This window comes from Carlito syrichta, unplaced genomic scaffold (genome assembly GCF_000164805.1).
Source record: "Carlito syrichta isolate Samal-C Ts95f unplaced genomic scaffold, Tarsius_syrichta-2.0.1 Scaffold308196, whole genome shotgun sequence".
Taxonomy (NCBI): Eukaryota; Metazoa; Chordata; class Mammalia; order Primates; family Tarsiidae; genus Carlito; species Carlito syrichta.
This window is the reverse complement of record NW_007252292.1, coordinates 50,071-65,651: the sequence shown is the minus strand read 5'-3', so window position 1 is coordinate 65,651 and position 15,581 is coordinate 50,071.

Sequence of the window (15,581 nt, the reverse complement as noted above, 5' to 3'; positions counted from 1 at the left end):
GCAATGTGAGAAATGCCTAAGAGGACTAAGTTAGGAGAGCTAACCAAGAGTTGTAGAGGAAGTCCTCCCATTTCATTAGCAAAAATGTTTCACTATAGTTCATTCCGCAATAAGAACTAATTGGTTTTTGTTCCCAAAATTCATTATAATTTCTGAAGCACTCTGGATTCTGTTTCTATTTTCGGTGTTATCATAAAATAATCTCTTCTTTATATATTCATCATTCTTTCCTTGAGATTTGGGGAGGAAGAGCAGGAAGAACTGTATTTACTTCCAGTCATCTCTAACCAGAATCCAGATATTACTGTCATTGTGGAAATGGCTGATCTCATGTAAGAACTATGTGACTCCGAACTTTGCATTACAGAGGAATAATCATCATCTCCTCCCATATTACTATGAACCTCCCTTATGGCTTGTTACTTATCCTAGTTTCTATTCCCAGAATTTGAATTCGGCTAAATTTTTTTGTTTATATTGATCTCTTGAATCATTTCTCCATCTTTGAATTCAGAGAAAAGAAAATGTCAAGTGAAGAAATATAACTGCTTTAATACACAGCAGAACATGTTTAGTAAAGGGAGATTTATATGCTCCCCCTTATATACCACACAGTAACATCCTAGTCTGCCTTTTGGTTACTAGTAACAGAACCGTGAGGGCAGCAATACTGGAGGAACGTATGCTATGTTCTGTATGAACGTTTTACTAAGTTGGTTCCCCCCCTCAAATATCTAATTTAAAATATTAATATTATATAAGAAATTAAGCCTTAGAAACATTTCCAGTGTTACTCAGCTCACAAATAGCAAGCTATCACTCCAACATTTTCCTCTGGCTTCTCAGACCAAGCCCTGAGCAAAAGGCTAAAACCATCTCCTGCTTAGGAAGGCAGAATGGGAGGTGGGGCTGTCACTCAGATTCATTCACACAATAAAACAAAGTCAATTTAACTGGACTTTCTAGAGATCATGTGCTCATATTATTCATTCTCCCCTCTTTCCTTTTCTTTTTTAATAAGGTTGATTTTTTAATAGCTTAACTATTATTTACATGCCACACAATTTAACTATCATAAGTATGCAATGATTCATAGTAAATTTATAGAGTTGGACAATAATCCTGATAAGCCAATTTCAGAAAATGTCTATTCCTCCAAAGAATTTCCTCCTGCCTGTTTGCAGTTAATAGTCATACCAACCCCTAACCCCAGAAAAAAAAAATGATCTGCTATTTGTCTCTATACATTTGTCTTTTCTTGACTTAAAAAATAAATAAATAAAATCATGCAACATATATTATTCTGTGTGAGTTCCTTCACCTACCACAATGTAAGATCATACATTGGTGCCACAGATCAGTTTTTCATTCTTAATGTCAAAAGGTGATTTATTGTATGGCACTCCATGTATTATTTATCCCTTCACCAATTGATGGATACTTATTTGGATTGTTTTTTTGGCTATTATGAATAATGCTGCCATGAACAATTACATGCATGATTTCTTGTGGTGATACATTTTCCTTTCTCTTGGAGGGGTTCCTAGGAGTGAAATTACTCGGTCATATGGTAAATGTATGTTTAACATCTTAAGAAACTGTTAAACCGCTTTTAAAGTGTTTGAACCATTTTCCATTCCCACCAGCAATGTGTAAGGTTTCCTTTGGTCATGCACTTGCTAACACTGGTATTTTATGACTTTTTTATTATAGCTATTCCAGTAGGTGTGAAGTGGAAATTAATTTGTATGTCCTTAAAAATAATGACACCAACCAACTTGTAATGTGCTTATTAACCATTGGCATATTTTCTTTGGTAAAATATCTATAAAATATTTTGCTCATTTAAAAATTAGTTTGATTTTGTTATTAGTGAGTAGTAAGAGTTTGCATATTCTGGACACATGCCCTTCACTTCATTGGGTATATGATCTTAAATATTTTTTCATTCTGTGGCTTCCATTTTCATTTTCTTAATGATGTCCTTCAAAGTATAAAAGTTTTTTATTATAATCATTCCCAATTTATTATCTTTTTATTGATCATGTTAATTATATCATATGGCTTTGCCTAAACCAAGATCATACTTTTTTCAAGAATTATTATAGTTTTACATTGTACGTTACAAAACTCTATGATATATTTTCAGCTATTTCTAATAAGACATAAAATATATGTTGTTTACTATTTTGTATATGGATATCCAATTATTCCAGCACCATTTGTGGAAAATGATATTCTTTTTCCATTATGTTTGTATCTTTGTCAAACATCAGCTGACTATATCTGTGTGAGTCTATTTCTGGGCTCTGTATTTTGTTCTGCTGATCTACTGTCTATCCTATGGTCAATAGAAAGTATCTTGATTGGCAGCTTTCTACTAAGCGAAGCTTACTTGGGAAAAATCACAATCTTGCAATCCATGAATATGGATCACTCTTCACTTGTTGAGATATGTATTAATTTATCTCAGCAATGTTTTATAGATTTTAATGTATAAATCTTGCCTTTTTTTAGTTAATTTTTTCTTAAAATGTTTTTCTTTTTGATGCTATTGTGGATAGATGGTTTTTCTAATTTTAGTTTTTGGATTTTTTATTGAAAAACAGATGGGACCTTGCTAAATCTATTTACTAGTTCTAGTATTGTGTATTTGTGTGTACTCCTTAGAATTGTCTACATGCAGTGTGTGTGTGTGCACTCACACGCCTCTTATTGCACTAGCTCTAATCTCCAAATATAACACTGAATATATGTGCAGAAAGAATATATCACTTCCTCAAGTTCTGAAATAGTTTGTTTTTGCCATTTTTGTCCCACTTTATAGTTGATTTGTGAGGACAGTATTTGTCAACACTTTTGTTTAGACATGTCTCAAAATCCATTCTCAAAATATGCTTTTTAAAAGGATATTTGCTCACCACAAAATAAAACTTTACTGAAGATAAAAGATAATGGTAATTGAGAAATCAAACTAAATTAGGAATGGGCTCACACTTAAATTAAATATATTTCAGGTGGTTAATGGATACTTACAAAACAAAGCCAAAAAACTTGTGATCAACAAAACCCGAAATATAGTGATTAAAGTAGAGTATGGAAATAATCAGAATTGTCAATAACAGGGCTTCTGAGATTTAAAAATATATAATTAGATTTTTTTAATGGCCCATTACCTGTTTTTACCTAAATTTTATGGCTCAATTTTGGAGAGTTTATGTATTCAGAGTTTTAAGAAACTAATTGAAAATGTTTGCTGAAATTGTGCTATGTAGAACTCAATAGCTCTGGAAAGAAAACAAAGTTATTTATTGATAAATATAGAAAGAAAACTGAAAAAATAGAATATATAAGGAGTTTCATGCACATTCCTTAAAACTAATAAAGCTGTGTCTCTCTCTAAGGCATAGTTTTCAGAATTTACTCCACTATTCTATGACACTTTTGCATTTAAGATATACCTCTATTTCAGCCACATCTTATGGTACTATAATTATTAGCTTTATTTCCTCACTGGAGAGAGATCTCCTTTAATATAATAATCTATGTATTGGTATACTTTTTGTGTAATAATCATTCTTTTCCTGGAAATTGCAAAATTGTGTAGAATTACCTAAACAGCAATAAATATGTAAAGTTTTTAGTTATCTAAGTCTAAATGTTTTTAGTATTTAACACCAACAATGATAAAAGGAAATTATAGTACTCATACAAATCTAAGCACTTTTGGAAAGACTTATGTTGCCACTAACATAATTCTGTGTGGTTTTGTCTTACCATTCATTTATTGTTCAACCCAGAGAAGGTTTCACAGGGTAAAACTGTGGGCTGTGCAGTCCTGCATTAAAAGCTATGAAGCAATTTTGTTAGTTGCTCCTCTTTCATTATATTCCCTTAATTCTGCACATACTAAAAAAAAGGAGAAAGAAAATATGCGCAATCATGCATGGAATGTTGTAAATGATGTATGAGATTTAAAAGAAAAAAAAAAAAAAACACCCTGGTCTAAAAACCAACACTCAGAGAGTTCAGTTGTTCTTGAACTGCTCTTTGTAAGACTAAGACCTGACAACTATCTGCTTTAAATAATAGACGACCTTAACTTTTTAAAAAGGCCAAGCCAACAAAAAAAAAAAAAAAAAAAAGACAGGGAGGACCTTTCTACTTTTTTACAAGTTGGCTTTTGTTAATTTCTGGCCGAGAACTCTGTATGTCTCATAATGGGAATCTCATAGATCAGATATACTAGTCAATATTTCAAGCTAAATATTGGATAAAGAGGCCATTAAAGTTCCATTGTTTTTAATCTATTCAAATGTCAGAAAGTGAATCATCTATGAAACTTTTAAAGTTCAGTTTTAGACTGAGACAACACTAGACCTTTCATAAATATGACAACAACTTTTAATATGAACTTCTTTGGTGTTTAAAAATAATGTACAAGCACACATACATATACACACATGTATTGGATCTTTACCTTTATTTTTATAATTTGCAAACAATCATAAAATATTTTATATATGCACTGCCTCTTCACACATACAATCTAACAAAGCACTAAATAAGTTCAAAATAAATGTACTGTGCATGGGAAAGAAAAAAATATGTCTTATTTCTAAAACAGGAACAATATTTACCAAATAGTCTCTCATGTTAAGGTTCTAAATCATTTTTTTATGAGATTCACTGTTGGGATGAAGTTAACATTCTGGTCACAGTCCCATGATATGTAAAGATTTTAAAGCAATGGTATTGATGCTAACGGCAAAGAAGAGACAAGTAATAGACATTTTCCAACTAAATGTCTAGACACTTTTTCAGTAATCAAGGATTCATCTATGTGTCATAACAAATGTTTTGTCAAGTCATGAGCTACTGGTTCAAGACTAGCACGAATGCCAGCCTGGTCCATTGCAGGAAATGAGACTCTCAAGGCTCTTCACATTCAACCTTTTAAGCCCCAACTTCCTCCCCGAGTCTTGGCCTTGAAAGAATCCCTGATGGGTCTCAGAATGTATTGACAAGGATTTGTAAGTAGAGGATTTTTCTTTTCCATTGCCTAGCAGATTGGATGGAGGAAGTCGCAAGAATTCAATGAGTTCAGGGAAATTATTCTTGTTATAACAAATTGTAATTCAAAATGCATTTTTCTACAAAACTATACTGGATGATACTTCAGAATCTAGGATTAATAAACTATAATTGAAGTTCAATGTTCAGTGTTGATTAAGCAATAGTTTTCTGTTCTTGAATATCTAACCATTAAGTATATATATTTTTTCCCTTAGAGGATTTCAAATACAACCAAGTAACTTGAAAATTGACTTATATAACACAACAGTTTTAAATAAAGCTTCCATATAAAATAATTATTTTAATTTATATCAACTCACTATATGTTTCCTAATATAATTCAAAATTTATAAAAAGAATTTGAATCATATGGCTAAAGGAAAATTGAAAGCCTTGCAGACATATAGAGAGACAGAAAAGCAAATAGAATACAAAGCTTAGAATTTTAGGTTGAAGTCACATGATCTCTGGAGTCAGATAATGACAGTTACTAATTTGTACATCTTTGTTTATTAGCTGGGTGTAGGCATTTTACTTCTATGTCACTTCATTAATGAATGAAAAGAATAACATTGATATCAAAAGGCAGTCATGAGATTGAGAAAAAATAAAATTTTAGTGCACTTCCAGGCATAAAGTTATTATTTCAGACATTTTAACTACCTGCTTCTTACTTATTCCGTGGTTCCTTGAGAATCTTTTAGTTCCTAATAGTATTTGCGGTTTTCTGGTGCAGTGATGTTTTATTTAGAGGCCATTATTTCTGAGCTGTGCTATTCCAATCAGCATTCTTGATCTACTAGAAGAAAGACTGACATCTGCTTTACCCTACAAAGCCAATTGGCTCACCTACAGAAGGTTGACAAGAAAATCAGCAGTCTCAAATTAATGTCCCAATGAACAGATTGTTAATCATAATATATTCTATCTCATATTTTGAATGACTCATTAGTTATTTGCAGCAACAATAAGTTTTGAAATAGGCAGTATTTTAGTTTGTGTCACCATCAAAAATACTGGAACAAGTCATTTACCGCAACCCCTAAAATCTCTGTAATCTTAATATCTACATATGGTGGAACCTTCTAATTCAAGTAGTTATGTTCCATAAAGTTACCAAGAACACTGAATTAACCATTGCTCCTGGATGAAAAATGGCATTAAACTCCTGTGATGTGCTGATCACATCGTCATCAAACAGTCAATACATAATCTTGTTTTAGATGTTTTTCTATTCAAGACATTTTATTAAATATGTATTGCTGATTTATTAACATTGAACTCATGGCCAACAAACCTACAAAGCATGTCTGAGCAAACGTATCTAATACATATTTTCTCTGCAAAGCACATCACAACCTTCTTGTGTTTAGAAGCATTAAACAGAACTTTAGCATTATGCTTGGGGACAATTGTATATAATGTAATTAATAACAAAAAGCACAATAATACAAACAAACAAACAAAACAGTGATACTAAATAGACAACAAAGAACATTTATAGTATGAGATCTGAAAGAAGAAGGCAAGAGATTGTTTTCTTCCACCTCAGCTGGCAACATATATGTCTGGTACTCAATTTTTTTGTCTCTGTATGTGTGCATATCCTTGATGACTGAAAAAGTGCTGCAAGTATTGATTTGGGGTTACAAATAATTTTTAGCAAGCAGGTTAATTTGCAAGTATGAAATCCATAAATACTGGAGATTCACTGTAATTTTGAATAGCATAATTCTTGAAAGTTTGCCTCTGGATTTTTTGTGGTCTCTTCTTGTGTCATTTTAAGTTAAATATGGTATTTTTAACTCTACAATTGATAATTCATTGCATTCAATACTTCCAGGACATATGCAATGACTCAAGGTCAACCAGGCTATGATGGCCTTGTGTTTCAAACTTCAGATATAAATTATATTAATATAAAACTTTTATCAATATAATTATAAGAATGACTCCACTTGTTTTAATAAAAGATAAAGGAAAACTATCTGCCATTTAAGTCTCTTCAGGGAGACCCAAAAGAGAATTTTAGAAAAATAGACAACATTTTGAAAATATTATTTTGAAATGTTGAAAAGAAAGATTACCATAAACACATAAATGTGTTCACTAGTAATATGTACAAATTAAGAGTATAGATTTTGAATTCTAAGTGGCTCCAAGCTACACGGCATGTAGTCTTCTCCAACAGTGCTCATCAGTCCAAGTGTAAGATAAGAAGCATTCGGTAGCTATATTGATACAAAGGAAAATGTTGTCACAAGCATAGTACAGAACAGGGTACAAAACAATTGAGTGTGTTACAATGGAATAGTTGAGTTGCAACATGGTGCCTGTACTAGCTAGGGAGTTGATATATTGGAACAAAATGAATCAGATTGGAAAAACCCAAGGTTTCAATGAAATAAAAGAGATTTAATTAGAATATAAATTAAAAGAAATCAAGATATTGTGATCAGAGATCATGTGTTAGAGTTCAAATTTACAGAGCTGTAAGTTTAGTCTGCTGACCAAGACCCAGGATTTCCCAAAAGATAGAAGGATGAGGGTCTTGATTGATTGATTCCTGGAAAAGAAATGTTCAGTTTGTAGAAATGGATTTCTCTCATTTATTTTGATTGAAATTTTTGAAGTAGAGAATAATGTTAGACACCAATGTCCATCATGAATAAGAAATGGGAACTCTAGATGAAGCTACAAGTAGCAAAATAAGATGTTCTAAACCTTAGGAGGAAAGTGTTTATATGTGAGGGTAGTAAAATATCCATTGGAAATTGGAAATAGGAAGCTAAGAAGATACCATTGCCATATCAGATCCCTGTGTTCTCTGTAGTGTAGAATGATGAGAGAATATCATGTTCCCTCTGGGAGAACTACAGGGGAGATTAGGGTGCTAAGTCCAAGAATCAAAGTTGAATTGGGTCAATTATGTTTATAGAAAATTGTGCACAGAAACAAGATTTAAGATGCAAGTCTACAATAAAGATGGATTCTAGAGAACATGGCAATAAAAAATTGGGGGTGAGACTATGGCAGTGTAAGGAAGAAGCAGAGAACACAGAGAAGATTGCTCATGAAGAAAAAGGAGAAAAGAGGTTGAGTCTGCATATTTAGTTTAGTTAAAGACAACTGCAGTAAACCGGGCTCGGTAGCTCAACCTGTAATCCCACGCCTTTGGGAGGCTGAGGTGAGTGGATTGCCTGAGCCCGCAGGTTCGAGACCTGCCTAGGCAGGCAAGACCTCATCTCTACAATAAAAAAAAAAAAAAAAAAATTAGCCGAGCGTGGTAGTGCGCGCCTGTAATTCTGGCTACTCGGAAGGCTGAGGCAGAAGGATTACCGGAGCCCAGCAGGTTGAGGCTGCGGTGGCCGGGAGCAGCCACTACACTCCAGTTTGGGCCACAGAGTGAGACTCCAACTCAAAAATTAAAAAACAACAGCAACAACAAAAAAAGATAACTGCAGTTAAAGGGCTTGATGGTTTTAACAGTTATCATGCTTGTCAGCAAAAGCATATGGAAGTCCAAGATGCATTAGAGATCTGTAAGTTTACCAGTTTTCAATCATGGTTCACCAGTTTGGTGTTTCTAACCTTTCCTATGCATGTGGCTGCAGTGGGATCAATTCATGTATGAATATGTTCTGACCCAGGAGTACAACTGACCTAAACTGGATCAATGACCTCTTGCCAGAAAATTTGGGGGCTTGTGATCAAGACTGCCAGTACACAAAGTGGGAAAAAACCCAGAACTATCTTTTGGAGGGTGAGTCTTATGTAGTATAGGCTTATCCCACCAGATAAGTGTTCTAGAAACCCATCAGCATGAGTGTACCAGCTAGCATTGTTGTGAGAGGCTGTGTTCAACTTCAGTGAATTTTTCTGTGGCAAACAGGCGACTGGTCCTTCCACCATGACAATGCACCCAACCATACTACACTGAGTGCTCAGCAGTTTTTGACTAAAAACAACACGGCCCTCATGTCCTATCCTCCCTATTCACCTGATCTCTCCCTGGTGACTTTTTGTTTTTTTTTCCCCAGATGAAAAAAAGTTCTCAAAGATTGTCAGAATTTTTCTACCTGCCTTCTTTCCCCAATATAACCTCTGGAAATTGGGATAGAGGGTTGAGACTCACTCTTTGAATTACTATTATGAATGTTCTTTTCTTTCTTCCCTACCCTTTTTGCTTTATGTTTGCTTATCTGTCACTTTAGGGAAAACAATTGTAGTTCAATTATAAATTTTTTGCTGAATTCCACACTTATGTGTGCATATTTGTCAGAATTTGACAAGAGAGATTCTATGATCATCTTTTATTCTTCCACCTCTACCCAGAACACTCAACACTCTCATTTTAAAGAGAGAAAAAATTTGAGGCCAAAAATGTTACCTACTTTTCCCAAATTTACTCAGCAAATAAGAGAGTGTTTCTCATTACAGAAATCATGGAACATTTTAGTGAATACGTTTCACTGAAAAGTTTTAGTGAATACATTTAAGAAAAACATGATTGACAGTAGCGGGAAACTACCGGGGGGAGCGGGGGAGGGAGGTGGGATTAACAGTAGTGGATATTGATCTGGGGCAGGAAGGGCACACCTCATCAACAAAGGTATCTACACAATGAATATTTGTATACTTAACCCTTAATTGTACCCCACAATTTTAAAATAAAAAAAAGAAAAACATAGCCAGGCTCATTGTGAAAAATTTATAAATTTACCACTACATATTACTTGGGAACTTCTTCTTTTTTTAATTTTTATTGGAGAGAGACTGGGTCTTGTTAGGTTGCCCAGGCTGGTCTTGAATGCTTGGTCTCCCAAAGTGCTAGGGATAACAGACATGAGCCACCATATCCAACTTATTTGGGAAAATCTTGAATGCTATTTTCCTACATGTCTGCAATTATTTTTTAAGATAAAATTTTGAATTGAATATCAATCTAAATATTAAAAGCCAAAGTACGAAATTTGTGTCAAATGAAATGTAAAAATTCTAAACACAATTTCTATTTTTATACCACCACTGACTCAGTTATGACCAAGAACAATAGTCTTTACCTGGTTTGAACAACAATCCAAAATAATCACTAGTGCTTTACCCAATAATTGCTTAAAGTATAGCAATGTAATGAGAGAGAGAGAGAGAGAGTTAAAATGTTATTGTGAATAGGGCTAGAGTTACCAGTTAGCAAATTTCTAGAGTTACCAGTTAGTAAATATCTAAAGTTTTTAAAAATAAAGCATAGTAATTTTTTAATTCTTTTAAAAAATTTTTTATTTTAAAGATGTAGGGAACAATTCATGGTTAGTTATACAAATGTTCATTATGCAGTTACCCTTGTTGATGAGATTTAACTGCCCCTCCCCTGGCAGTTCCCCACTACTGCCATTCTTTTCTTATGGTATTACAATAATTGTTCAAGGTCCACTTATGAGTGAGACCCTGTGATACTCAGTTCTTTTCTTAATTATTAAATGAGGGTTCACTAAATCTAATCACAACACCAGAGTCTCTAATGCTTTGTTTGTTAAATGGTTTAGGTTCATATGCTATAGAGAAAAGAGCCATAAATCCTTAGAACATGTGCCTAGATAAATTTTCAGTAGTTGATTTAAGAAAGAAAAATTAAACTCTCTATGTTAGATGTTTTACTTTAAATTGTACTGACAAGGAGCATGCCAAAGATCATATTTACTAGAAAAACTCCTATCCCTTGGAGCTATAGTCGTATTTAAGGTCCTAGAGTCTCTCCCTCTCTCCTCTCTTTTTTCTTTTCTCTTTCTCTGTCTCTCTCTTTGACTTAAGTTTTTTGTTTTGTCTTTGTTTTTTTCTGGCTTCTACTTTGCCCAGACGCCCAGAAAAGGGCACCCCATTTAGCTCCCACTGAGTTTTTTATTCTTAACCAGTGTGTTGGCTAGTTTCCAATTACTTTTTGTTTTTGAAAAAAAAATATTTCTTTCATTGCCTTGTCTCAGCTGGTCTGCTGTCTGCCAGCCTTTAGAGATGACTGCCTCCATTATTATTTTATGAGCATTGGATTCAGTAAATATTGTACTGCAACTGTTGTCTATTTTGAGCTTCTCTGTTTCACTGACAAGAACCTATTGCATCATGCACAGCTGAAAAACAATGCTCACAATGCCTATTTACTGAGTCATGTTTTATTTGGTGGGGAGAGAGGGGAACCAAACTTTGACCACAGTGCTTCCCAATATTTCTTACATGGTAGGTACTTTATTAAATGAATAATTCCATTTCACACCTAACTCATTCAACAGGATGGAAACACACAGGTGAAAACAGATGTGAGAAACTTAAGGTATAAGGATAGAATTGGCATACTAAGAAAGTGCTGGAATGAAATTTGAGCAGTGAACAAAGTGGGTATACTTAGTGAAATAGCTACTACTGTGACCAGGAATGATGCGGTTCCTATATAGGTCTGTTCATTCTCATTTGTGCATAGACCCAACTATTGCTAGTGACTCACCAGCATTCCACATGAGCAATAGCAAATGTCTACAATCACTATTCCTTACCCTATGCATGAAAGCACACTGAAGTCCTTAGGCAGTCTGACTGAAGGACAACTTATCTACCAACTCAACTCAAAAAGAAACTCCTAAATGTGGTCTCTTCTAATGCTTAGGCAAATAGGTGCTCCTGCTTAGGTTCTACAGGAGCTGAGACATATTGCTCACAAGACCCCTATCACATACTATATCTTTACCTTCACACTGATCAGTCTCACCCACAAGACATCAGCTGGAGGTGAATGAAGGAGAATCGTGCCTATTTTCAATCATAAACACCTGCACAACTGCAACAAGAACTTTTATTTTGATCTTTCTGAATTCTACTTGCCAAGACCCCCGCTTACCCCTACACAAAAAAAATTGTCTTTTGACTGCCCTTTGCATGTCTATTGATTTAATATTGTACCTTTGCTGTCACACTACCTGAACTGTAGAATTAAAGCCCTGAATTATAGAGAGTCTCTAATTTTTTCAGGCGTATGAGTCTTCTCCTCCAAAAGAATCTGAGTAAAAGCCTGACATTGCACAAAGCAAGCATGTAGCACAGGGTCATAATCTTTTATCTATGATTCTAAAATATGATCTCCAGTAAAAAAAAAAAAAGGCATATGTAGTTTATTTTTGGTTATTTTTTGTTGTTGTCGATTTTATATTTCTTTAACTCCCATGTGGCAGGTCAATCTTGCATCTTTGCAACTCATTGGCTGACAAAACCAAACTAGACTTATATGTGAATAACTATAGTCTTCATTTATTATGTGGTATTTGAAAAGACATGTTTTATGTAGATAAATAATGCTGTGTTTAACTACAAGAGGCTTCCCCAGACCCTACTGAGATGTTACATGTCATAAAGTATTCTTTCCATGTTACCTTGCTAAAATCCAAAAGACGAAATTTTCATATGCATCTTGCCCCAACTGTTTTGTATAAGGAATTATGGACCTGTACCTCTTAAGTCCTTTTTATTTTTTAATGGATTTCTTCCATGCATGTTCACCTCAAACTCAAAACTATTCCATATATTAACTAATGCTGCCTACCATATGCAAAGGCCAGCCTGAACCTCTTCTGCTTGCCTCCCCTCACCTCCTTCTTCCACTCTCATTCATTTCTTGCCATGGCCAGTTATTTTGATACCCTTTAACATGAAATGATTTGTCTGCTTCCACTCCTTTCTGTACTTCCATTTAAAATTAAACAAAGTATATTTTCACGTACAAATTGACTGGTTGTAATTAAATTTCACCAGGAATCTGAGTAGAAATGACACAACTTTCATAAGCATTTCATAGATTCTTCACAGTGGCACTGGTAAGTCAGCCTGATATTGATGATTTTATAAAAATTATCACAACATGCCAAAAATTTTTGAAAAGAAAATCTTCTATGAAAACAAAGTATTTAATCTCCCTTTTGCAGACTCTCATCAAACAAGATATCTTCTCAAAGCAATTATCTAAATTATGCATTGATAGCTAAATAATTTAATGTCTACATATTTTTGCTAAAACAACTTGTTTCAGCAAATCCCTTTTAAAATTCTTTTAGAATTCTAAATAACAATAGTATAAATGAAATAATTGTTTCTGCAACCAATTTATTAAAATAGCCTTTTCACACTTAAAAAATTTACAAGAATTTATGATGTATACATATATTTTTACTCTTATGCATTAGATATGAAATTATGTTTAAATAATAGACTTTTTAAATGTTAGATTACTTATAAGTAGGTACTGAAATGAATACAAGAAAATGCAGCTTCCCTTTCTAATTAATTAAATTACCTTCTATAATTTTTGTGTTATTATTTTTATTTAATTTGGTGGGATTCTTTTGATTTTTCTTTTGAAATAGTTAGTTATTTGGAAGTATATTAATTGTTACTTATTTTAAAAATTCTTAAATGATAGAATGGTGAAAATTCATAAATATATATAGGTTTAAGTCTATACATAAAAGTGTAAACCCATAAATATATAAATTCAGTAAATCTAAATAATGAATTCATGAAAGTGATTATTTTATTTCTTTTGACCTTTATTAGAAGACTGCGCGATGAACTCATAAAATGTATAGTAAACAGGTTAAATAGTATTAAGAAGCAGGGAGCTTGAAGGGTAACAGAGTGGATAGTACAAGAAAAGCTTCAGGAAGCCATGTTGGTAGAATTAGGGGTGTACATATTGAGTTTGGTCAGTGGCACAGAGTTGAGGCATGAGCATTTAGTATAAAAGTAAGTTTGAGCACTTACACTGATGGTCATAAAGCATGAATATAAGTTGCTATGTTATTTTGGATAATAGAGTAAGATTGGGAAGGAAGTTTTATGCAGTTGACAAGGCTAGAGAGGTAGTTAACTGGGGGCCAGACCATGGAAACGTTTATGGACTTGATAAATTGTTTCGATTTTTCCATGTGGGAATATGAAATAATTGAAGGAATTTTAACTCAAGGAGAATTAAAATGAAATGTATATGACAAATTTATGTATATGGTAGTGCATGATAATGTTGACTCCCATAAGACTATATAATCAAAGAGGATTGCACAAAAATGCAGGTGAGATATAAAGAATGCCGACAAAAAATGTGCCTTAGTGGACAAGAAGAATTTGGAATTAAAAATTTACCAGAGTGATAAGATACAGATGCTTTCATGCAGATCTATGCTTGAGTTACAACTTTGTTTGCTACTTACGGTATGACATTTGGGAAATGATTTAAGGTGTCTACTCTTGGATTGCCACTTGTAAAATTTGAGTAATTATAGTGCATATTCATAAGCTTATTGTGATTATTCAATGAAATAATGCTTATAAAATACTAGGACAAACCTGGTACATGATAAGCTTCAATAAATGTTAGCAATTGCTTTTATTAGGAACACCTCAAGTGAAAAAAAGGGCCAGGTAGAAACATATTTGAAAACTGGTTCAACTACACAAATGTTCAAAGATATTCAAAATAAATCAACACCAAGGAATTATCTATAGCAAATTAGCCAACATTTAAAAAATGGTTAACACCCAGGGCAGATAGGTGAGACCATAAACTCTCAAGCTTCCAGTGAAACAGTAGTGGTCATCTGGAGAATACATCAATTAAAGACTATAAAATGCATATCCTTTGACCCAGCAATTCCACATCTAGAATTGTATACTATAAACCTAACAGATAAATGTAAAAATGTAAATAAATAAATATGCCATCTGTAACATTTTTTATAGTGACAAAACTATTGAAAACTATTTAAGTATTCAAAACTAGGAAATGTTTAAATAATTTATGCTGTAATTTGCAGAGTGAAATGGTCTTCAGCCTTTAACATTATGGAATAAATGAATATTTATTGCTGTGTAAATATCGACTTGGTATTTCATTTTTAAAAAAGAGTAACTTTGGTATAAGCTAATGTTTGATCTAACTCAAGCATACTATAACATATGGTATATTGAATAGATTTGACTAAACTTATAGACTTATTAAAACTTACTGGTGTGAAAGAATAAGGTTACAAGTAGATAAATATGACAGGGGAAGTTGGTTAATAAGATTCTGTCCAGAAACAAGAGCTCTTTTCGTGGCATTAGTGTTAGAAAAAAGAAAATATTTTCTCACAAATTGAAAGAAAGGAGGTGAGAGTATGTCATGTGACCCAACAATTTTCTGACTCCAGAAGAAGTAATCTCTTCATTTATTCTTGTTATTTAGGCTATAATTCTTTACTCTTTTCCTTTTCCTCTTCAATATTTTGTTTCTTTGTTTGCTGTGCTTACTTTGTAGGCCCTACACATAAGCTAGGGTCAAGAAGGGAGTGATGTCTCAGCTGTTTTCGTTTTGTTTTGTTTTATTTTTTAAGTCATCAGTAAGATCCTTTACTAAGAGCAGAGTAAGAAGCACCGTGGGAGTGTCTTAAGAGAGCTGTAAAAAGATGAAACACACTGCAAAAGACATCAAC